The sequence below is a fragment of the Heterodontus francisci genome, chromosome 17, assembly GCF_036365525.1.
Source record: "Heterodontus francisci isolate sHetFra1 chromosome 17, sHetFra1.hap1, whole genome shotgun sequence".
NCBI lineage: Eukaryota > Metazoa > Chordata > Chondrichthyes > Heterodontiformes > Heterodontidae > Heterodontus > Heterodontus francisci.
In genome coordinates, this window is record NC_090387.1 from 8348059 (window position 1) to 8372602 (window position 24544).

A 24544-nucleotide genomic window follows, 5' to 3' on the forward strand; every position below is an offset into this window, starting at 1 on the left:
ATGACATAACAAATTTCAGCGTAGGAACAGGCCATTTGGCCCAACTGGTCCATAGCCATGTTAGTGCTCCACATGAGCCTTCTCCCACCTCTCTTCATCAACCCCATTAATGTAACCTTCTATTCCCTTATCCCTCATGAGTTTACCTAGCTTCCTCTTGAATGCATCAACGCTAGTCACCTTAACTACTCTACCTACTACACTACTGCCGCAGACCAATTTTACTACCAATGTTTTTAAAATGTGATAAAATTATTCTTTTTAATCTAACCTTGGATTATGCAAAATATAGAAACAAGTTTGAAGTAACTTTTATTCCCTAAGTGCACATGTACCCCACTGCTGTGTACCTTTGTGGCAGATGGAAAGAGAATGAAGCCTACATTTCTTAGTCTCCCAGGATCGGGATGGATTCCAGCAGAGTGTGAGGGGCCTGAGGAATGGAGAGGCACCTGGGCCAATGAAAATTCATCCTCGGGAATCCCTCCAGGGGATGGGAGATGGGCGCCAATCAGGCTCTACAATGCAGCTCGCCCGTTGGAAGCCTTCCTGATATCGGCCTACACCGAGACTGTGCGGTAAGGCCAAGTGGTGGTTGGAAAGGTGTGCGAGGGAGATCCAGGAGCAACTTGCCTTTGTTTTTTTTATCTTGTGGAGCCAGTAGGAGCACTGCTCCTCCTGATGACTCCACAAAATGCCAACCATTTTCCATGGCTTTTGAAGCATTTTTGCGGGGCCTCCAACACCCCCTTGAAGGGCAACCCTGACTCGGCTGCTCCAATCCAAGACATGGCAAATCACAAACTCCAACAAGGGAAAGCCAATTTAGGAGGCTGGGCCTGAAATGTGTGCAGGAGCCTCATTTCAATATTAACTCAAGGTGTGTCTCTATTTCAGGCAGCCTAAAAAAAGCTGTGACCAACTTATCAGTGGCTTGAGTAAATGTAACAGTGGCTCGAGCACATGCTAAATCAGTTATAGTTACGCCAACTTTCAGTGCCCGAGCAACGATGCTGAACTTTAGGCTGAAATATTCTTTATCTTCGGCTTTCATTTCTTCTCAAAGGTACTTTGTTATTCCTACTTACAGGAGTCACATACAAACCGTACAATGCCAGTAATTAGTGAATTGCTGGCTTTTACCTGTTGTGTAGTGTATACTTTATCATCATTTACCTGTCACAGAGTCAAATTCAAATATTTAGAGGTCCTTCGGAATTTTGGACACAATCAGAATCTCCATAAAACTCCAACAGCCCCCTGACTAGGTAAAGCCACTGACTCATTTTATGGTGAATTTGTTGTTCAACTTGAATGTTTTTCTGAGGTAAATTATATTAGTTCAACAAGAGAAAAGTATATTTGTGTCACATTTGTTGTGAAGGAACTTGCTTCTCTTAAAGAAAGAAAGAAGGAAACAAAGTCTTGCATTTTTGTAGCAGCATTCATGACCTCAGGTCTTCCCAAAGTTCTTTGCAGCCAATTAAGTACCTTTGAAGTGTAGACTCTTCTGTATTGTAGGAAAATGCAGCAGCCATATTGTGCACAGCAAGCTCCCACAGTACGATAATGATCACGTCATCTGCCTGAATGATGTTAGTTGAGGGATAAATATTTGCCAGCCACTGAGGAAAATTCCCCTGCTCTTCTTCAAAATAATGGCCACAGGATCTTTTACATCCACCGGAGAGGGCAGGTGGGACTTTGGATTATTTCTCAATATATATTAATGACCTAGACTTGTGAACAGTGAGGAGGATAGCGATAAACTTTTAAGAGGACATAGACAGGCTGGTGGAATAGGCAGACACGTCAGATGAAATTTAATGCAGAAAAGTGTGAAGTGATTCATTTTGGTAGGAAGAACGAGGAGATGCAATATAAATTAAATGGTTTATTTCTAAAGTGGGTGCAGGTCCAGAGGGATCTGGGGGTATATGTGCACAAATCACTGGAGGTTTCAGGGGAGGTTGAGAAAGCAGTTAATAAAGCATAAGGGATCCTGGGCTTTATAAATAGGGTCATAGAGTACAAAAACAGGGCAATTATGATAAACCTGTACAAAAGACTAGTTCAGCCTCAACTGGAGTATTGTGTTCAGTTCTCAGCATTGCACTCCAAAGACTGCAGCAGTTCAAGAAGGCAGCTCACCACTACCTTCTCAAGGGCGATTAGGGATGGGTAATAAATACTGGCCTAACCAGTTGCGCCACATCCCATGAATGAATAAAAAAAACTTTAGGAAGGATGTTGAAGCATGTGAGAAGGTGGAGAAAAGATTCATGAAAATGGCTCCAGGGACGAGGAACTTCAGTTACGTGGATAGGTTAGAGAAGTTGGGAATGTTTTCCCTGGAGAAGAGAAAGTTGAGAGGAGATTTGATAGAGGTGTTCAAAATCATGAGGGGTCTGAACAGAGTAGATAGAGAGAAACTGTTCCCATTGGCAGAAGTTTCCAGAACCAGAGGACACCGATTCAAGGTGATTGATAAAAGAAGCAATGGCGACATCAGGAAAAACTTTTTTTATGCAGCGAGTGGTTAGGATCCAGAATGCACTGCCTGAGAGTGTCAGTAATCAAAGGATATCAATTTAAACTGATTGGTAAAAACGTGAGGAAGGGATGAGGAGAATTTTGTTATGCAGTGTGGTGTGATTTGGAATGTGCTGTCTGAAAGGGAGGTGGAAGCAAGTTCAATAGTAGCTTACAAAAAAGAATTGGACCTCTGCTTAAAAAAAATTGCAGGGCTATGGGGAAAGGTCCTAATAGTGTGGGACTAATTAATATATTTTTCAGAGAGCTAGCACAAGCACAATGGGCTGAAGGGCCTCCTTCTGTGCTGTATGATTCTATGATTCCACATCCCTTTCCCTTCTTCTTATTGTCAAGAAAATGTGATATGCCAAATGAAGAATTTTAATTCATCGGATGGAAATTTACATTAAATTTTTAATGAAAGACAAGCTGGAAACCTATAGTTAACCTTTAAAAAACTGGCAGCCAGGATGGCCACTGCAGTTTGCATTTGCAACACCTCTCACATTCCAAGGCATCAAAGAGGAGACACATATCTGATGAGTCTGTACCCAAAACAATGGCTTGTTTATTGTTTGAACTACCTGAGATTGCTTTCATTAGCACAACATTCAAAGCCATCCTGGAACATCAACTTTGAAAGAACAAATCCCTCCAAGTGTAAATATTGGTATCCTGAGACCTGAAAGACTCAAATTCTTAAACTTGAATCGCATTAGAAGGTTCCAGAGAATACACTGAGGCAGTCATGTGACCATCTATCCAACTCTTTGAAAGCTGGGCATTTCCCCTGGACAAAAGAGACAAGCCAGTGACTCAAACTGTGCAGGATCCAGAATGGCACTCCCTCCCTCTCTCTTTCTCTCTCTCCAGAAGGTCTGGTGGGGAATGCGAAGCCTAGTTACTGGTTGCTAGATCCAAGAAAAATACACCAGGGGAAGAAAGCCACCTACAGGTCAACTTCCAATAAAACCCTGAACCGGTTGGACCAGCCGCAAAGTGCACTTCTACCATCCAAAAGGTCCAAGAATACAACTTCAGCCAGAAGACAATGGAATCATCCAACCTCACAGACTGATATTAATTTTTATTTGTTCTGGACTATAACCCAACCACAAATCAACTCCTCACTCTGTAATCTATTTGTGTGTGTGTGACTCTTGTGGGAGTGTGTGCATGAATATGTAGTGTTTTTTTAAATTATTTTATTTTGTTCGGGTTTAGATTGTTAAGTATAATAAACTCAAAAAAAACCCCTCTACGATTGGTTCTTTTACGATCACAACAAAGGGAAAATGTAAAACACTCGCTGAGGTGGTAAGCACATCCACTGTTCAAAAGGAATAAACTCTGTTGCGGTCAAATAAGAGGAAGGACAAGAGGTGAGCATGTGATCTCTCCTCACCTGGTCGTAACATTATTACTGCTCGACTTAACCCCCACTTCGTACAACACTTGGGAAGTTTTGCTATATTGAAGATACTTTATAAGGTCAAGTTGTTTTCTCAAGTCTTTTTATTGTCTGATTTTATTCTAGAAATTTCTGGACATAACCAAATACCAGTCAAGTCTGATCCATATAGGACAGGTGGCAAACAGTTCAAAGATCTTGACCAATAATTGTGGCTGTTCTGATGTATGCAAGATCAGGTTAAGTGAAGCTCTTGCAAAGAGTTCCTTACCCTGGGGAAGTATTTGGCCTACACTCATTGTCTAGCAGAGTCACTGATCATTTCAGCAATCAGGAGAGCAACTTATCCTAACCTCTTGACATCCCACCCCTTGCCTTTCCATTCTCTTGTTTCATTCATTTTTAGGGTATGAGCATCATTTATTGCCCATCCTTAATTGCCCTTGAGAAGATAGTGGTGAGCTGCCTTCTTGAACCGCTGCAATTCGTGTGGTGAAGGTACTCCCACTGTCTTGTTAGTTAGGGAGTTCCATGATAGTGACCCATCAACAATGACATGCCGGTGATATATGTCCAAGTGGAGATAGTTTACGTGTTGGACAGAAACGTGGAGGTGATGGTGTTCCTGTGATGTTACTACCCTCACCCTTCCTGATGGTGGAGCTCATGAAGCCAAGTGGTTCTGTTGAACTGAGCTTGGGGAGTTGCTGTAGTGCATCCTGTAGGTCGTACACACTGTAGCCACTATGCCAGCAGTGGAGGAGGTAGATATTGAATCTAACCTATCATGGACCAGGCATTGAACCCCTGTGACCATTCTGGTATGTATCACTCATTGTCTTTACTGAGTGAAAGATCAGGGTGGGGGAGGGATGATGGTGGAGCTGCCTTCAAGCTTCTCAGCCGTGGCTCGGTTGGTGATAATCTTGCCTTTGAGTCAGAAGGTTGTGGGCTTGAGTTCCACTTCAGAGACTTGAGCACAACCATCAAGGCTGACACTCCAATGCAGGACTGAGGGAGTGCTCCAGTGTTGGAGATGCTGCCTTTTGGATGAGACGTTAAAATGGGCCCCTGTCACTCCTCTCAGGTCAATGTAAAAGATCCCATGGCATTATTGTAAAGAAGAGCAGAGGAATTAATCCTGGTTTTCTGGCAAATATTTTATCCTCAATCAACATCAAAGAAACAGATTATTTACTCATTATCACATTGCCGTTTGTGGGAGCTTGCTGTGCACAAATTGGCTGTTGTGTTTCCTACATTACAACCGTGACTACACTTCAAAAGTGTGCTTTTGACTGTAAAGTGCTTTGGGACATCCTGAGGTTGTGAAAAGCACTAGAGAAATGCAAGCTCTTGCTTTTCTTCATTCCCATTGTGTCCTGCGGCGGCTGCTCTCTGACCCGACTAACTAGCTCTGCATCTCTACATGTGTGTTTGATTAATCTTTAGGATTCATCTCCTCTGCCTTGCATTCAACTAATATTTCCTTCTTTGCTGATGATAAAAGGTTATTTCCACTGCAGTGAAACAAACTTCGATGTTTGCAAATAATGAATACCTTTTAAACGCATCTTTGCAAGAGAAATCCCACCGGAAAAACAACAGACTGGGGAAGGGTGAGATTCTCAGTGAGGTCACAGTGCTCTCACATCATCATTCAGTTGTTCCGTGGGAGTCTAGAGCTATTTATTAAACAAATGCCTCAACAGATCAAAGGAATTAAAACAATAAATAAAAATGCCAGTGGAAAATTTATTAACCCATTGAGAATCAGCATAGCATTTTACCTAGGAGTGAGTTACAGGCTGGAATGATTTAAAGGCCTTTAAATAATGAATATATGCAGGGCATCACAATATCCAGCAATGAATTACAGACTGGAATCTCACTAAACGTTGTGATGTGGTATATATAAATATAGAGTCAGAGTTACCTGGGAGTGTGCGACGGACAAAAATCTAATCAAAGGTTTCTGGTGGTTTATATACAGGATAACAGATACCTGGGCGTGAGTTACAGGCTGGAACTTAATCGAAGGGGTTCAGCTGGTTTATATATAGATTAACAGATACCTGGGAGCGAGTTACAGGCCAGGATCTAATTGAGGGGTTTTGGTGATTTATATACAGAATAACAAATACCCGGAAGTGAGTTACAGTCTGGTATCTAATCAAGATGTTTGGGTGGTTTATATATGGAATAACAGATACCTGGGAGTGGGTTACAGGCGGGGATCTAATTGGGGGTTTTGGTGGTTTATGTATAGAATAACAGAAAGCCGGTAGTGAGTTACAGGCTGGAATCTAATTAAGGGGTTTTGGTGGTTTATATATAGATTAACAGATACCCAGGAGTGAGTTACAGACTGGTATCTAATCGAGGGTTTCGGGGTGAATTATATCTAGAATAGCAGATACCCAGGAGTGAGTTACAGACTGGTATCTAATCGAGGGTTTCGAGGTAATTTATATCTAGAATAGCAGATACCTAGGAGTGAGTTACAGGCTGGAATCTAATCGAGGGGTTTGGATGCTTTATATAAAGAATAACAGATTCCCGGGAGTGAGTTACAGACTGGAATCTAATCGAGGGGTTTCGGTGGTTTATATATAGAATAACAGATACCTGGGAGTGAGTTACAGACTGGAATCTAATCGAGGGGTTTGGGGGGGTTTATATATAGAATAACAGATACCCGGGAGTGAGTTACAGACTGGAATCTAATCGAGGGGTTCGAGGGGTTTATATATAGAATAACAGATACCCGGGAGTGAGTTACAGACTGGAATCTAATCGAGGGGTTCGGGGGGTTTATATATAGAATAACAGATACCCGGGAGTGAGTTACAGACTGGAATCTAATCGAGGGGTTTGGGGTGTTTATATATAGAATAACAGATACCCGGGAGTGAGTTACAGACTGGAATCTAATTGGGGGACATATAGAAGGAAAGAACTTGCATGTACTTTACTACTTTTCATGCTCCAAAGTGCTTTACAGCCAACAATATACTTTTGAAGTGTAATCACTTTTGTTCTGTGGGAAACGCAACTGCCAATTTGTGCACAGCAAGCTCCCACATACAGCAACAGGATAATGACCAGATAATCTCTTTTATTTTGATGTTGATTCAGTGTCATACTCAGCCCCCACCTGTCAAGAATGAGGCACATTAATTTTGTCATGAACATTGATTTTAAATTGCTACTGGACTGAAGAAAGGACTTATTAACAGATGGTGATTGGAAGGACAAAGGATCTGACACATTCAACCCACAATGGACCTTGATCACCGGGTATTGTGTGTATTCCGGGAGCAGAGTGGAGAGGAGCAGAGTGGACCTGAGGGGAGAACGCCGAGACCGGAGCCTATAAATCGAACCCAAGGTTTGAGGCCCAGTCTCTTACCTTCCGGGAGAGGTGCAGAGCAGACCTGTGGGGAGAACGCCGAAACCGGAGCCTATAAATCAAACCCGAGGTTGGAGGCCCAGTCTCTTACCTTCCGGGAGCGGAGCGGAGAGGAGCGGAGCAGACCTGTGGGGAGAACACCGAGACTGGAGCCTATAAATCGAACCCGCGGTTCGAGGCCCAGTCTCTTACCTTCCGGGAGAGGAGCTCTTCCAGCGCGCTGAAGTTTTGAAAAAAAAAACACAACAGTGACGTCACAGGAGAACTGCAAGGTGATTGGTTGGTGAGTCACTGCTGTTAGGGAATAGCTCTAAATAGCTGGGTAAGTATCTAAGGTAAGAAATGTTTATAAATTTAAAGTTTAAAGTTAATTTCCAAAAAAGTAAGTAGTGTTTTTTTTAGGGAGTTCTGTAGTAATGAGGACCAGGGAAGAAGGGCCCTGGAGTAACTGATATTATTGAACATTAAGATCTTCCAGAAGGTTTAAAGGGTTAAGTCATGGCAGGAGAGCTCAAAGCCGTGGTGTGCTCCTCGTGCTCCATGTCGGAAGCCGGGAACAATTCCAGTGCCTGGGACCAGCATGTGTGCCGGAAGTGTGTCCAGCTGCAGCTCCTGGAAGCCCGGGATTCAGAGCTGGAGCAGCAGCTGGGGACACTGTGGAGCAGTCACGAGGTGGAGAGTATTGTGGATAGCACGTATAGAGAGGTGGTCACACCGCAGGCTCAGACCCCACAGGCAGGAGGGGAATGGGTGACCACCAGGCAGAGCAAGAGGTCTAGGCAGGCAGTGCAGGACTCTCTTGTGGCTTTTCCCCTGCAAAACAGATATCCTGCTTTGGATACTGTTGGCTCTGCTGCACAGGGGAGGAGTAAAAAATGTGGGAATGCAATAGTTATAGGGGATTCAATTGTAGGGGGAATAGATAGGCGTTTCTGTGGCCGCAAAAGAGACTCCAGGATGGTATGTTGCCTCCCTGGTGCTAGGGTCAAAGATGTCTCAGAGCGGTTACAGGACATTCTGAAGGGGGAGGGTGAACAGCCAGTGGTCGTGGTACACATTGGTACAAATGACATAGGTAAAAAAAAGGATGAGGTCCTAAAAGCAGAATATAGGGAGCTAAGAAGTAAGTTGAAAAGTAGGACCTCAAAGGTAGTGATCTCAGGATTATTACCAGTGCCACTTGCTAGTCAGAGTAGAAATAGCAGGATATATCGGATGAATACGTGGCTGAAGAGATGGTGTGAGGGGGAGGGTTTTAGATTCCTGGGACATTGGGACCGGTTCTGGGGGAGGTGGGACCAGTACAAACTGGACGGGTTACTCCTGGGCAGGACCAGGACTGATGTCCTAGGGGGAATCTTTGCTAGAGCGGTTGGGGAGGGTTTAAACTAAAACAATAAAGTGGATGAATTAATCACGCAAATAGATGTAAACGGGTATGATATAGTCGGGATTACAGAGACATGGATGCAAGGTGACCAGGGATGGGAAATGAACATCCAGGGGTATTCAATATTTAGGAAGGACAGACAAAAAGCAAAAGGCAGTGGAGTTGCATTGCTGGTCAAAGAAGAAATTAACACAATAGTGAGGAAAGATATTAGCTCTGACAATGCGGAATCTGTATGGGGAGAGCTGAGAAACACTAAGGGGCAAAAAACGTTTGTGGGGGTTGTATATAGACCCCAAACTGCAGAGGTGATATTGGGAATGGCATTAAACAGGAAATTAGAGATGCATGCGAGAAAGGAACATCTGTAATTATGGGTGAGTTTAATCTGCATATAGATTGGGCAAATCAAATTAGTCACAATACATTAGAGGAGGAATTCTTGGAGTGTGTACAGGATGGTTTTCTGGATCGATACGTTGGGGAACCAACTAGAGAACAGGCCATCGTAGACTGGGTATTGTGTAATGAGAGAGGAATAATTGACAATCTAGTGGTGCGAGACCCCTTGGGGATGAGCAACCATAATATGATAGAATTCTTCTTCAAGATGGAGAGTGACGTAGTTCATTCTGAGACTAGGATCCTGAATCTTAGTAAAGGAAACTATGAAGGTATGAAGCGCGAGTTGGTCATGACGGATTGGGAAACTTTCCTTAAAGGAATGATGGTGGATTGGCAGTGGCAAACATTTAAAGAGTGCATGGATAAACTACAACAATTGTTTATCCCTGTCTGGCGCAAAAGTAAAACGGGAAAGGTAGCCAAACCATGGCTTATAAGGGAAATTAGAGATAGCATTAGATCCAAGGAAAAGGCATATAAATTTGCCAGGAAAACAACAGATCTGAGGATTGGGAGCAGTTTAGAATTCAGCAAAGGAGGACCAAGGGATTGATTAAGAAGGGGAAAATAGAGTATGAGAGCAAGCTTGCGGGGTACATAAAAACTGACTGTAAAAGTGTCTATAGGTATGTGAAAAGAAAAAGATTGGTAAAGACAAATGTAGGTCCCTTACAGTCAGAAACAGGGGAATTTATTATGGGGAACAAAGAAATGGCTGACCAACTAAATGCATACCTTGGTTCTGTCTTCACAAAGGAGGACACAAATATCATACCAGAAAAGTTGGGCAACACAGGGCTTAGTGAAAGAGAGGAACTGAAAGAAATCAGTATTAGTAGAGAAATGGTGTTGGGGATATTGATGGGATTGAAGGCCGATAAATCCCCAGGGCCTGATGGTATGCATCCCAGAGTACATAAGGAAGTGACCCTAGAAATAGTGGATGCATTGGTGGTCATCTTCCAAGATTCTATAGACTCTGGAACAGTTCCTACAGATTGGAGGGTAGCTAATGTAACCCCATTAATTAAAAAGGGAGGTAGAGAGAAAACAGGGAATTATAGACCAGTCAGCCTGACGTCGGTAGTGGGGAAAATTCTGGAGTCCATTATCAAAGATTTTATAGCAGAGCACTTGGAGAACAGTGGTAGAATCAGACAGAGTCAGCATGGATTACGAAAGGGAAATCATGCTTGGCAAATCTACCAGAATTCTTCGAGGATGTAACTAGTAGAGTTGATGAAGGGGATGTGGTTTATTTGGACTTTCAGAAGGCTTTCGACAAAGTCCCACATTAGAGATCATCATGTAAAATTAAAGCATATGGGATTGGAGGTAGTGTATTGCGATGGATAGAAAATTGGTTGGCAGACAGGAAACAAAGAGTAGGGATAAATGGGTCTTTTTCCAAATGGTAGGCAGTGACTAGTGGGGTACTGCAGGGATCGGTGCTAGGACCCCAGCTATTCACAATATACATTAATGATTTAGATGAGGGAACTAAATGTAATATCTCCAAGTTTGCAGATGACACAAAACTGGGTGGGAGGGTGAGTTGTGAGGAGGATGCAGAGAGGCTTCAGGGTGATTTGGACAAGTTGAGTGAGTGAGCTAATGCATGGCAGATACAGTATAATGTGGATAAATGTGAGGTTATCCACTTTGGTAGCAAAAACAGGAAGGCAGATTATTATCTGAATGGCTATAAACTGAGACCTGGGTATTCTCGTACACCAATCGTTGAAGGTAGGCATGCAGGTGCAACAGGCAGTAAAAAAGGCAAATGGTATGTTGACCTTCATAACAAGAGGATTCGAGTACAGGAGCAGGGATGTCTTGCTGCAATTATACAGGGCCTTGGTGAGGCCACACCTGGAATATTGTGTGCAGTTTTGGTCTCCTTATCTGAGGAAGGATGTTCTTGCGATAGAGGGAGTGCAGCGAAGGTTTACCAGACTGATTCCTGGGATGGCTGGACTGACATATTCGCTGGAGTTCAGAAGAGTGAGGGGGGATCTCATAGAAACCTATAAAACTCTAACAGGACTTGACAGGGTAGATGCAAGAAGGATGTTCCCGATGGTGGGGGAGTCCAGAACCAGAGGTCATAGTCTAAAGATACGGGGTAAACCTTTCAGGACTGAGATGAGGAGAAATCTCTTCACCCAGAGAGTGGTGAGCCTGTGGAATTTGCTACCACAGAAAGCAGTTGAGGCCAAAACATTGTATGTTTTCAAAAAGGAGTTAGATATAGCTCTTGGGTCAAAAGGGATCAAAGGGTATGCAGGGAAAGCAGGAACAGGTTACTGAGTTGGATTATCAGCCATGATCATAATGAATGGCAGAGCAGGCTGGAAAGGCCAAATGGCCTACTCCTGCTCCTAGTTTCTATATTTCTATGTAAGAGGAGCATTCCAGAGACTGCTAAGGTGATACAATCCAAGACGTGTTCAGACCAGATAGTCAAATGACTAACCTGCTTGGCAACCTGGGTTTGTACAAAGAGTTTGAACTCAGAATGACCTTTTGCTCCTGGACTGAGACGATCTCTCTCCCATCTGCTCCCATCTCTTTCTCACAAGTCTCTGAATCCACTGAAGACACTTGAACCCCAAGAGAGAAAAATCTCCTTCAGCGAACAAGGTTTAAGAAGAAAACTGGGCCTCAACAAATAGCAAGATCTACCTATAATCATGGATTCTACAGTGAGCTCGAAGAACCATAACAAAAACTCTTCAGATATTGCCTCAAACTTTTCCACTTTATTTTTTCTTCTGCTCTTTTCTGTCTCTATTTGCATGTGTGTATCGCGTATGCATGCTAACGTGGGCATGTCGTGTATCCGTAGACGTCAACCGAGTTAGAGTTTAAGTTCAAGTTTAATAGATTTCAACTTTTCTTCTTTAAACCTAAGAAAACCTATTTGTGCTGGTTTCTTTGCCTTATAATTGGAAAATGGTGAACAAGAATTCACCAAGGGGGAACTAAAAACACCGCCTGTTTAAAATTAAACCCTGTTACAGTAAGACCAGGTGAAGGCTGAGAAGAAACCCTAGACACCTTTCTCACCTGGCCGTAACATTCAGGAATAAATATTTGCCAGGATACCGGTGTAACTGCTCTGCTCTTCTTTGTAATAGTATCATGGGCTCTTTTATGTCCAAATGAGAGGGGAGTGGGGCCTCAGTTTATGACTCATCTTGGGGCAGCAGTGCAACAAGGGTGGTATTGATTCTGCTGTCTGTTTGAAGCCTGGCCCAATATTCACTTAACTGATAATGCATATTGGGAGCGGCCTTCAACAGGCATCCAATGCGATACCACCCGTTCAGTGCCCAGAACAAACTCCTATGCATACATGTCCAATTAATGCAAAGTGACAATTCAAAAAGCCAATAGATCATTGGCTATTGCCAAAACAGTCAGCTGAAGACATGGTCGAATTGTGCAGTGCTCTGGCCAGACTACATCTTGAGAATTATGTCCAGTCCAGGTCAATGAGACACAAGGAAGACGCTCAGAGGCTGGGCTCAGTGCAGAGAAGAGCCACGAGACTGATTGTCTAGTCTCAGGGTCTGAGTTATGAGGGGGCAACTGGAGAAATCTGATCCTTTCAGCCTAGAAAAGAAGCAACTGAGGGATGATCTTATAGATCTTCTTCTTGGCATTTCTTCACAAACGAAGATTTAGGGAAGGTTGTACTCATCTTTTGCAGGCCCGCTGGGGGCTAGTCAGGCCTATCCGTGAAGGGCAGATTCTCCCACAGCGAGTACAAATGAAGTTATAGTCGCTGCTGGGAGCAATTGGATCTATCCTTCTCCTTTTCTCTTTCACACTGATTCTTCACTCAGTCTCAAAGGTGGCTGTAGCCCTCCTGATGTAGCATCTCCAGGCATCACGATCTATAACCTGCGCTTCCCACTGGCGATGGTCGATGTGGTACACAAAGAGGGACATCCTTTAAATGTTTGCGTGGGGCCCCTCTGTTCTATAAGATCACCAGTGGTCAGCTCTCCATACAATACGATCTGTATGGGAAAGGTAAATCAAAGGAAAATAAGAGAGCAGGGCAAGGGCGAGGGCAGGGGCGGGGTTGGGGGTGGTGGGGCACCATTTCAAAGCAGTAGAAGATAGATATAGGAATGATTTCAGGAAGTGGCTTTGAGAAGGAAAAATTGAGTCAGAATCTACTTTCGGCAGATCATGTCCTGCTGATGATCAGAATGTTATTCACGCAGAGAATGACCAACACATGGGATGAACTCTCATTCCTGGGGACAGAAACCCTGGAATCCTACAAGAACAAATTGGATATAGCAATGGAGAAACTTTAGAATCAATGCTGGATGGGTGAGCTAAGATGGGCTGAATGGTCTGCCTCATCTCATAGAATCATAGGACTGGATTTTCAAGATGGGGTCAGGAACCTGATGCCTGGATAATTTCTGGGTCCCAACCCCACACCTCAACTACCTCACTCACGAGACGCTATCTTCAAATGTAACGGCCCTACTTGGGCAGTAGACGAGCTCAGTTCCCAACTCGTGATGACAAGTGTCTGCAGGAGGCGGGAGCTGCCTTCAGAGTGGGAGCAGCAAAGACACACAGCATCTATGATGGCGCCTGCTGCTGTCTTGCCGGAGAGAGGGCCAGCAGGGTAAAACAACAAGACAGTGCGCAAACGTTCAAATCTAAGGTTATGTGCATGATCCTGCAGAAGATCCCCGAGAGCCCCAGAATTTTTAACCAGAAAAAAAAGTTTCCCTTTGCCCTGCTGTAAATCTGACAGCAGTGCACTAACCTTGCCAGAATCCACATTAAAAATTCCAGTCCCAACCGCCTGGCCCCTTAACAAGCTCCTCTCGGAGCTTAATGGGTCGTTAATGTGAGACGAGCAGGATTCCCATTCCCGCCCCCTCGCCATCACTTTAAAAATTGGAGTTATCCCGGAGGCATTGGATCCAGAGAGGCCCTCCAGACTGCGATGTTTAAATCATGTCTGCACCCAGTTCCGACCCGCTGGCATTTGAAAATCTGGCCCATAGACTCACAGAGCGCAGGAGGAGACCATTCAGCTCACCGTACCTGTGCTGGCTTTTTCAAAATAGGATCCAATTCATGCCATTCCTCCCTGCTCTTTCCTGATAGCCTTGCAAATTTCTTTTCAAGACTGTATCCAATTTCCTTTTGACAGTTACTCTTGAACCTGCATCTCCACCCTTTCAGCCATTACATTCCAGATCATAATAACTCATTGTCCAAAAACAAATTCTCCTGATCTTGCCTTTGGTCCTTTTGCCAATTATCTTAACTCTGTGCTTTGTGTTTATCAGTTGTCCTGCGTGGAAACATTTTCTCCTTATTTACTTAATCAAAATGCTTCATTATTTTGAACACCTTGATTAAATCTCCCCTGCTGTAAGGAGAACAATCCCAGCTTCTTCAGTTTATCCGCATATCTGAAGTCCCTCATCCCCGGTACCAATCTGATAAATTTATTCTGCGCCCTCTCCAAGACCTTGACAAAATTGGAGACAATATTCTAGCTGAGGCCTCACCATTGATTTATAAAGCTTTAACCCTTATAAATTATGTGGTACAGCGAGAAAGTGGCTAGAAAAACATTGAGAAAAGGACTTCCCCTTCTTCAAAAAGGATTTTGCTTTGAGCGAATGGCAGCATCACACAGACCCTCCAGCTTATGAGGATGCAATGATTGCTGCCTGATTAGTATTTGTTGCTAATTAAGAGGCATGAAGCTGTCAATTAGCTTATTTTGATTGAATAGATCCCATCGTATGCAATATTTTAAATACATTAACAAATAGCCTGTGTAAACATCTTGCTCGAAATTGGAATGTTAATTAAATTTTTCATACCCGGGGTATATTTAAATTAGCTTTTAAGATAATAGTTGAGCTATGACTAGCCCAGGGCCTCAGTGATTCAATGGCCTTATCACAATGAATTATATAAAACTATTCCTTTTAAGTTTTCATTAATACAATTTATGTATCCAAAATCACAAATCCAAGTTTGGGTTGAGCTTCCCTTGAGTGTTCACCTGTTGATGCATATGTCCAATGTAGAACTGAGCAGGAAATGCTCAGTTTAAGACCCCTCTCCCTGCTGAGTGAGTTGATTGCAGCTCTATGTTGATGCTTCTTTAAGTAGTATGCGTGGCCAGAGTTGGGGGTGTGGGGTGGGGGGGGGATCGTGGTGGGGTGATGAGGTAGGGAGGAAGCGGGTCGAGTTCATCCATGATACATTCCATGGATGCATACAACATTGATTTTCCCAGGTATATAGAAAGATCACTTGGCAAAAAGGGAACCGTTGTGAAACTGCACTGAAGCAGGAGTCAACAACTTAGAAGAAGAAGGGAGGAACTGTGGGGAGAAAGGGAATAAAGCATATGGGATCCTGGGCTTTATAATTAGGGGCAGAGAGTACAAAAACAAGGAAGTTATGATAAACTTGTATAAAACACTGGTTTGGCCTCAACTGCAGTATTATGTCCAGTTCTGGGCACCACCCTTTAGGAAGGATGTGAAGGCATTAGAGAGGCCGCAGAAAAGATTCACCTGAATGGTTCCAGGTATGAGGAACTTCAGTACATGCACAGGTTGGAGAAGCTGGGTCTGTTCTCCTTAGAGAAGAGAAAATTAAGCGGACAATTGATAGAGGTGTTCATATTCATGAGGGGTCTGGACAGAGTAGATAGGGAGAAACTGTTCCCATTGGCGGAGGGATCCAGAACCAGAGAACACCGATTTAAGGTGATTGACAAAAGAAGCAACAGCGACATGAGGAGTAACTTTTTTATGCAGCGAGTGGTTAGGATCTGGAATGCACTGTCTGAGAGTGTGGTGGAGGCAGGTTCAGTGAGTGTTTAGGATCTGGAATGCACTGCCTGAGAGTGTGGTGGAGGCAGGTTCAGTGAATGTTTAGGATCTGGAATGCACTGCCTGAGAGTGTGGTGGAGGCAGGTTCAGTGAGTGTTTAGGATCTGGAATGCACTGCCTGAGAGTGTGGTGGAGATAGATTCAATTGAGGCTTTCAAAAGAGAACTGGATAATTATCTGAAAAGAAAAAATTTACGGGCTACGGGGAAAAGGCAGGAGAGTGGGACTAGATGAGTTGCTCTTGTAGAGAGCTGGCATGGACATGATGGGCCGAATGGTCTTCTTCTGTGCTGTAACCATTCTATAATAAGTCTGGTAAATGATTCCTTGAGCGAAGATGTTCTGTCTGGAGATTTCGGATTGTGTATTGAAAGAACGGGAGAGAGTTCGGGAAGAAGAAGGACTCCATTCCACGTGATTAAGCTGAAACTACCAGAGGGAAGAACAAGTTTGCAAAGAGGAAAACCTCTTAACACCTGCTGGAACAATCATTGAAATATTAAATGATATTTGGACAATAATTTCCAAAGGAGTCTTATAGGGGCACTGTTCAGTGGGATAAGAATGGTTATAAGGGCAAGAATCGGAAGAGTAGCTTGTCATTTTTAGGATTACGGTATGGTGAGGTTACAGTAGGGTTAAGGGCTAGAGTTAGGGTTAATGTTAACCACTACAGTTAGGGTTGTGGTATTCAAGTTCGTTTTCAGGTTAAAATTCAGAATTCGAGGAATGGTTTTAAGGTTAGAGTTATGATTTAACTTTTCTGGTCAGGACAGTTCGGGTTTATGAATTTTGCTTAGCATTTGTGGTTGGAGATGTATTTATGATTAGGGTGTAAGTTTACGACTAGGGTGAGGATTTAGGATTAAAGTTAGGGTTTGAGTTATGCTTTCAGCTAGGATTCCAAATCATGATTAGAATTTGGGTTACAGTTAAAACTAGACATTAGGGTTAATTAAGGTTAAAATCAGGGTGAGGATTTTGTTTGAGTGTAAGGCTATGGTAAGCCAACAAAGAAAGTTTAGCAAGCTGACCTTTCTTGGTTTATGCCTTTTAAACAAAAGAATCAGTTTCAGAATCAATCCCTTAACAGGGAATCTTCCTGTTAACAAATGAGAAAGTCAAACAGCACTAAATTCCTCTTTAGGGTTAAGGTAACTTGAGGTCATCTAGAATTATGCTCCTCATGACATTTTCAAATCCCTCCATTGTCATGTCCCTCTCTCTCTCTGTGTAATCTCCTCCAGCCCCACAATCCTTCGAGATCTCTGCACTCCTCCAATTCTGGTCTCTTACGTATCCCCGATTTTCATCACTCCACCATTGGCGGTCGTGCCGTCAGCAGCCGAGGCCCTAAGTTCTGGAATTCCCTCCCGAAACCTCTCCACCTCTCTTCTGCTCCCTCCTCCTTTTAAGACACTCCTTAAAACCTACCCACTGACCAAACTTTTGTCTACCCCAGAATACTGAGGGAGGCAAGGGAAGAAATTGCTGGGGCCTTGACAGAAATCTTTGTCTCCTCATTGGCTACAGGTGAGGTCCCAGAGAACTGGAGAATAGCCAATGTTGTTCCTTTGTTTAAGAAGGGTAGGCCGGTGAGCCTTACGTCAGTGGTAGGGAAATTATTAGAGAGGATTCTTCGGGACAGGATTTACTCCCATTTGGAAACAAACGAACTTATTAGCAAGAGGCAGCATGGTTTTGTGGAGGAGGTCGTGTCTCACTAACTTGATTGAGTTTTTTGAGGAAGTGACGAAGATGATTAATGAAGGAAGGGCAGCGGATGTTGTCTAAATGGACTTCAGTAAAGCCTTTGACAAGGTCCCTCATGGCAGACTGGTACAAAAGGTGAAGTCACATGGGATCAGAGGTGAGCTGGCAAGATTGATACAGAACTGGCTCAGTCATAGAAGACAGAGGGTAGCAGTGGAAGGATGCTTTTCTGAATGGAGGGCTGTGACTAGTGGTGTTCCACAGGGATCAGCGTTGGGACCTTTGCTGTTTGTAGTATATATAAATGACTTGGAGGAAAATGTAGCTGGTCTGATTAGTAAGTTTGCAGACAACACAAAGGTTGGTGGAGTTGCGGATAGTGATGAGGATTGTCAGAGGATACAGCAGGATATAGATCGGTTGGAGACTTGGGCGGAGAAATGACAGATGGAGTTTAATCCGGACAAATCTGAGGTAATGCATTTTGGAAGGTCTAATGCAGGTGGGAGATATACAGTAAATGGCAGAACCCTTAGGAGTATTGACAGGCAGAGAGATCTGGTCGTACAGGTCCACAGGTCACTGAAAGTGGCAACGCAGGTGGATAAGGTAGTCAAGAAGGCATACGGCATGCTTGCCTTCATCGGTCGGGGGATACAGTATAAAAATTGGCAAGTCATGCTGCAGCTGTACAGAACTTTAGTTAGCCACACTTAGAATATTGCGTGCAATTCTGGTCGCCACACTACCAGGAGGACGTGGAGGCTTTGGAGAGGGTACAGAAGAGGTTTACCAGGATGTTGCCTGGTCTGGAGGGTATTAGCTATGAGGAGAGGTTGGATAAACTCGGATTGTTTTCACTGGAACGACGGAGGTGGAGGGGCGACATGATAGAGGTTTACAAAGTTATGAGTGGCATTGACAGAGTGAATAGTCAGAAGCTTTTTCCCAGGGTGGAAGAGTCAGTTACTGGGGGACATAGGTTTAAGGTGCGAGGGGCAAAGTTTAGAGGGGATGTGCGAGGCAAGTTCTTTACACAGAGGGTGGTGAGTGCCTGGAACTTGCTGCCGGGGGAGGTGGTGGAAGCAGGTACGATAGCGACGTTTAAGAGGCATCTTGACAAATACATGAATAGGATGGGAATAGAGGGATACGGTCCCCGGAAGTGCAGAAGGTTTTAGTTTAGGCAGGCATCAAGATCGGCGCAGGCTTGGAGGGTCGAATGGCCTGTTCCTGTGCTGTACTGTTCTTTGTTCTTTGTTCTTTTTTCTTTGTTATCAGTCCTAATATCTCCTTATGTGGCTTCTGTCCAATTCTGTTTGATAATGCTCCTGTGAGCACCTTGGGACTTTTTAATATGCCGAAGGCACGATATCAATACAAGTTGTTGTTGGTAGTGTTGTTGGCAGTTTATCGTTAAAAAAAATGCCTCACGCTATTTCCTAGCATCAGAAAATGTCTGCAATCACAGTGCTCTCAAAATATCCAAAGTGCTTGATAACTGTTTATATATCTGGACATGACATGGAATGTAAATGTTAATCCCGTGAGGGTCAAACAAAACAGTTGAATGTAATGCTATCAGGACACAGTTTTTGATCAATGACCCTGGCAACACTGTTCCTTTCTGTTCCTATAGAAAAGTGACATTCATGGAGTGTTGTATTGGGCTCCATTAAGTGGTGACGTTATTTAGTTTGGCTTTTCAGATACCCCCAGTGCTCGCTTCTGCAGCTGGTTGCTTATTTGGGTCCGTTTGGACATTGCCTTTAGTTTGGATTTTTCACCACTGACACTCGCTTTTCTGAATTTAGCAAATGGAGTGGTGGGTGGAAAACATTGGGAGAAACACATTCAAACCTGGGAACCTTAGCCACAAGCCTCCATTCGACTGTTTGGGCATTCAGACACAAAATTCTACTCAATTGGACCAGTTACTGTTACGGGACTAGTAATCCAGCAGCCAAGACTAATAATCCAGGGATCGTGAGTTCAAATCCCACCATGGCCGTTTGAGAATTTCAATTCAGTTTAAAAGAATTTGCAATTTAAAAGCTGGCATCAATGAATGTCACCATGAAACTCTTGGGTTGCAGTAGAAACTGCTTCACTCCAATGTCCTTTAGGGAAGGAAACCTGCCATCTGCACCCAGTCTGAGCTGATGTGACTTCAGTCACTCACTAACGTGGTTGGCTGTTAATGCTGAAGTGGACTCCCCTCATGTTTCAGCTGGTGAGATCAACTAAATGATTGACAGCAGGAATGTCCTAGGATCTGACTCATCAACAGATTACATAGAATTACACAGAAGGTAAAGCACAGAAATAGACCATTCAGTTCAACTGGTTTTGCCAGGGTTTATTCTCCACACAAGTGTCTTCCCAGTAGTAAGATTCACATTCCCACCAGTCTCTGGGTAAAGAAGTTTCTCCTGAATTCCCTGTTAGATTTATTAGTCAATACGTAATATATTTATGGCACCTAGTTTTGGTCTCCCTCACAAGCGGGACTGTCTCTACGTCTACCCTATCAAACCCCTTCATAATCTTAAAGACCACCATTAGGTTCAATTCTGATTTCTTGCACATCCCTGATTTTAATCACTTCACTATTGGCAGTCATCCCTTCAGCTGCCAAGACCCTAAGCTCTGGAATCCCCCCCCCCCCCCAAACCTCTCCCTCTCACTGCCTCTCTCTCCTCCTTTGAGATGCTCCTTAAAACCTGCCTCTTTTACCAAGCTTTTGGTCACCTGTCCTAATATCTCTTTATGTAGCTTGTGTTCAATTTTGTTTCCTAACGTTCCTGTGAAGTAGCTTGGAATGTTTCGCTACATTAAAGGCACTATATAAAAGTATTGTAGGCCACCCCTCAGTCTTCCCTTTTGTAGAGAAAAGAGCCTCAATCTATTCAGTCTTTCCTGATAGTTATAACTGCTCAGAGAGGGAAAAATCAGTCATGATTCCTAAACCTGAATGCTGCCAAGACACTTCCTCAATGGGGATATGCATCACTTTCGGTGAATCTATGTTTGGTTGTGGTGCTTACTGCAGTCAAATAGCTTGTCACTTACACAAACTGTATGGGCTGACATGCACGTAGATTGGCCACTTGGACAGGGAGCCTGGTGCCCATCAAAACTTATCCCAGTGTGGTCAACACCTTCAGGAGAGTGGCAAGGAGGAGCTCCCAGACAAATGTCCATTCAATACTCCGAGCTCAGTGGGTAGCACTCCAGAGACGTGAGTATGAACCATCTCGGCTTACACTCCAGTGTAGTATTGACGGAGTGCCACACTATCAGCGGCACCATCTTTTGGATGAGAGCTAAACTGAGACCCATCTGCCCTCTCAGTGGATGTAGAAGATCCCCTGGCACTCTTTTGAAGAAGATCAGGGGAGTTCGACTCAGTATCCTGGGCAAGTATTTGTTCCACAGCCAACATCATTAAAAAAGAAATGTTCTGGTCAGTACCACACTACTATTTGTGGGAGCTTATTATGTGAAAACTTACTGTTGTCTTCCCTACATTACAGCAATGACGACACTTCAAAAGTACTTCATTGGCTGTAAAGAGCTTTGGGACATCCTGAGGTGGTGAAAAGTGCTACATAAATGCAAGCCTTGTCTTTTTAGGGTCACACAGAGAAAGTGGGAATTTGCACATATACTGAAGGCAGCTGAGGCCTGTGGAACACAGGAGCGGAGCAGGCCATTCAACCTTGTGAGCCTCCTCTGCCTTGAGTTAGATCATGACTAATATGCACCTTCACTTCATTTACCTGCCTTCGATAGCCTTGATACTTTGAACTAACAAGCTATCAATCTCAGTCTTGAAAGCTCTAATTGACTCCCAGAATCCAGCCTTCTAGGGGAGAGAGAGTTCCAGATTTCCATCATCCTTTATGTCCTAACTTGATTGAGTTTTTACTAACTTGATTGAGTTTTACTAACTTGATTGAGTTTTTTGAGGAAGTGACGAAGATGATTGATGAAGGAAGGGCAGTGGATGTTGTCTACATGGACTTCAGTAAAGCCTTTGACAAGGTCCCTCATGGCAGACTGGTACAAAAGGTAAAGTCACACGGGATCAGAGGTGAGCTGGCAAGATGGATACAGAACTGGCTCAGTCATAGAAGACAGAGGGTAGCAGTGGAAGGGTGCTTTTCTGAATGGAGGGATGTGACTAGTGGTGTTCTGCAGGGATCAGTGCTGGGACCTTTGCTGTTTGTAGTATATATAAATGATTTGGAGGAAAATGTAGCTGGTCTGATCAGTAAGTTTGCGGATGACACAAAGGTTGGTGGACTTGCAGATAGTGATGAGGATTGTCAGAGGATACAGCAGGATATAGATTTGTTGGAGACTTGGGCGGAGAAATGACAGATGGAGTTTAATCCGGATAAATGTGAGGTAATGCATTTTGGAAGGTCTAATGTAGGTGGGAAGTATACAGTAAATGGCAGAACCCTTAGGAGTATTGACAGGCAGAGAGATCTGGGCGTACAGGTCCACAGGTCACTGAAAGTGGCAACACAGGTGGATAAGGTAGTCAAGAAGGCATACGGCATGCTTGTCTTAATCGGTCGGGGCATAGAGTATAAAAATTGGCAAGTCATGCTGCAGCTGTACAGAACTTTAGTTAGGCCACACTTAGAATATTGCGTGCAATTCTGGTCACCACATTACCAGAGGGACGTGGAGGCTTTGGAGAGGGTACAGAAGAGGTTTACCAAGATGTTGCCTGGTCTGGAGGGCATTAGCTATGAGGAGAGGTTGGATAAACTCGGATTGTTTTCACCGGAACGACGGAGGTGGAGGGGCGACATGATAGAGGTTTACAAAGTTATGAGTGGCATTGACAGAGTGGATAGTCAGAAGCTTTTTCCCAGGGTGGAAGAGTCAGTTACTAGGGGACATAGGTTTAAGGTGCGAGGGGCAAAGTTTAGAGGGGATGTGCGAGGCAAGTTTTTTACACAGAGGGTGGTGAGTGCCTGGAACTTGCTGCCGGGGGAGGTGGTGGAAGCAGGTACGATAGCGACGTTTAAGAGGCATCTTGACAAATACATGAATAGGATGGGAATAGAGGGATACGGTCCCCGGAAGTGCAGAAGGTTTTAGTTTAGGCAGGCATCAAGATCAGCGCAGGCTTGGAGGGCCAAATGGCCTGTTCCTGTGCTGTACTGTTCTCTGTTCTTTGTTCTTTGTTCTTTGATCTTTGAAGACGTGTTTCCTGATTTCACCCATACATGGCTTAGTTCTAATTTTAAGATTGTGTCCTGGAGTTTGATGTATCAGCTGCAGATCAATGTTAGCACTCTTACCTTTGAGTTAGAAGGTTGTGGTTCTAAGTTCCACTCCAGTGACCTCAGTCCAAAATCTCAGCTGACTCTCCCAGTGCCGTACTGAGGGAGAGCTGCACCGTTGGAAGTGCTGTCTTTTGGATGCGATGTCAAACGCGGTGGATGTAAAACGATCCCATGGTGCTATTTCAAAGAAGAGCAGGGGAGTTATTCCTGGTGTCCTAGACAACTTTTATCCCTAAACTAACATGATCAAAGAAAAAAATTTGTCGGTCATTATCTCATAGCTTTGTGGGATCTTGCTGTGCACACATTGGCTGCCGTGTTTCCTACATTGCAACAATGACTACACTTCAAAAGTACTTTATTGGCTGTAAAGCACTTTGGGATGTTATGAGGTCATGGAAGGTACTATATAAATGCAAGTTCTTTTTTTGTGTATTTCCCCCAACTGAGGAAATCATTTCTCTGTATCTGCCCTATCGAATCCTTTAACATTTAAAAAACCTCGATCAGATAACCGTTCAATTTCCTAAATGCAGTCGGAAACAAACTCCAGCACAGAAGACAGGGAGGGAAAACATGGAATTTAAAACATACCATAACTCGAACGATTCTGACTCAGACTATGGTGATGACATCCCAGCTTGGAGGATTTAAGGATTTAATTTTCCTTTAAAGGATTAATGATCTTGCTAATGTACACAAAGCAGTTTTGTGTGACCGTGTTAAGCCAGCCACGCGCTACCAAAGAGTCAACCCCTGGAGCTTCACATCTCTTCGCTGGGAATCCTGAAATCACTTCTGTGACTGCAGCTTGTGCAGATTAAAATTCTGGGTCGACGAGGGAGCTGCTCGGTTGTGAATCAATCTGTCATTGCAGGAACGCTGTGCTCAGTCCAACATCTTTAATAGAGATGACTAGGCTCAAGCCAAGCGATGTCACAGTGGAAGTGTAAAGGGGTCTGCTAAATGGTTTCATGAGCTGAAATATAGCTGTGCATCATCAGAGTCCAGCGCATTCGCACAAAATCCGTTTGCTATTTGAGCAGGGACACTTTTTTTGAAAAAACAGTTTAGTATTTATTCAGCACCTTTCATTACCTCAGGATGTCCTAAAGTGCTTTACAACCAATTAAGTCCTTTCTTTTTTAAGTGTAGTCACTGTTGGAATTTAGGAAATACGACAGCAAATTTGAACACTGCAAGGTCCCACAAACAACAGCAAGATAATGCAGCAACCATCTTGCACCCAAAAAGGTCCCACAAACAGCAGTGAGATAAATGCCCAGCTAATCTCTTTTGGAGGAGGGATTAAATGCTGGTCAGGATACTGGGAGAAACATCCCAGCTCTTCTTCCAACCGGACCATGGAATTCTCTACAACCAACTGATCCTTGGTTAAATGTCTCCTTCAGTATTTATCTTGAAGTGCCAGTCTAGATTACATGCCATAGTGAAGCCACTAAT

The 24544-nt window shown here is 43.7% G+C and overlaps 1 long non-coding RNA gene across 1 annotated transcript in view; it reads right to left on the minus strand.

The window, feature by feature from the left end:
- The window catches only part of LOC137379150 (uncharacterized), a 79087-nt gene extending 55231 nt beyond the window's left edge, over positions 1–23856 (minus strand). The window contains exons 1-2 of the long non-coding RNA XR_010976744.1: positions 23675–23856; positions 23096–23257 (exon numbers count right to left, since the gene is read on the minus strand). This is a non-coding gene — a long non-coding RNA (uncharacterized lncRNA). The remainder of the gene's footprint in view (positions 1–23095; positions 23258–23674) is intronic.
- Between the last annotated feature and the right edge of the window lie 688 nt (positions 23857–24544).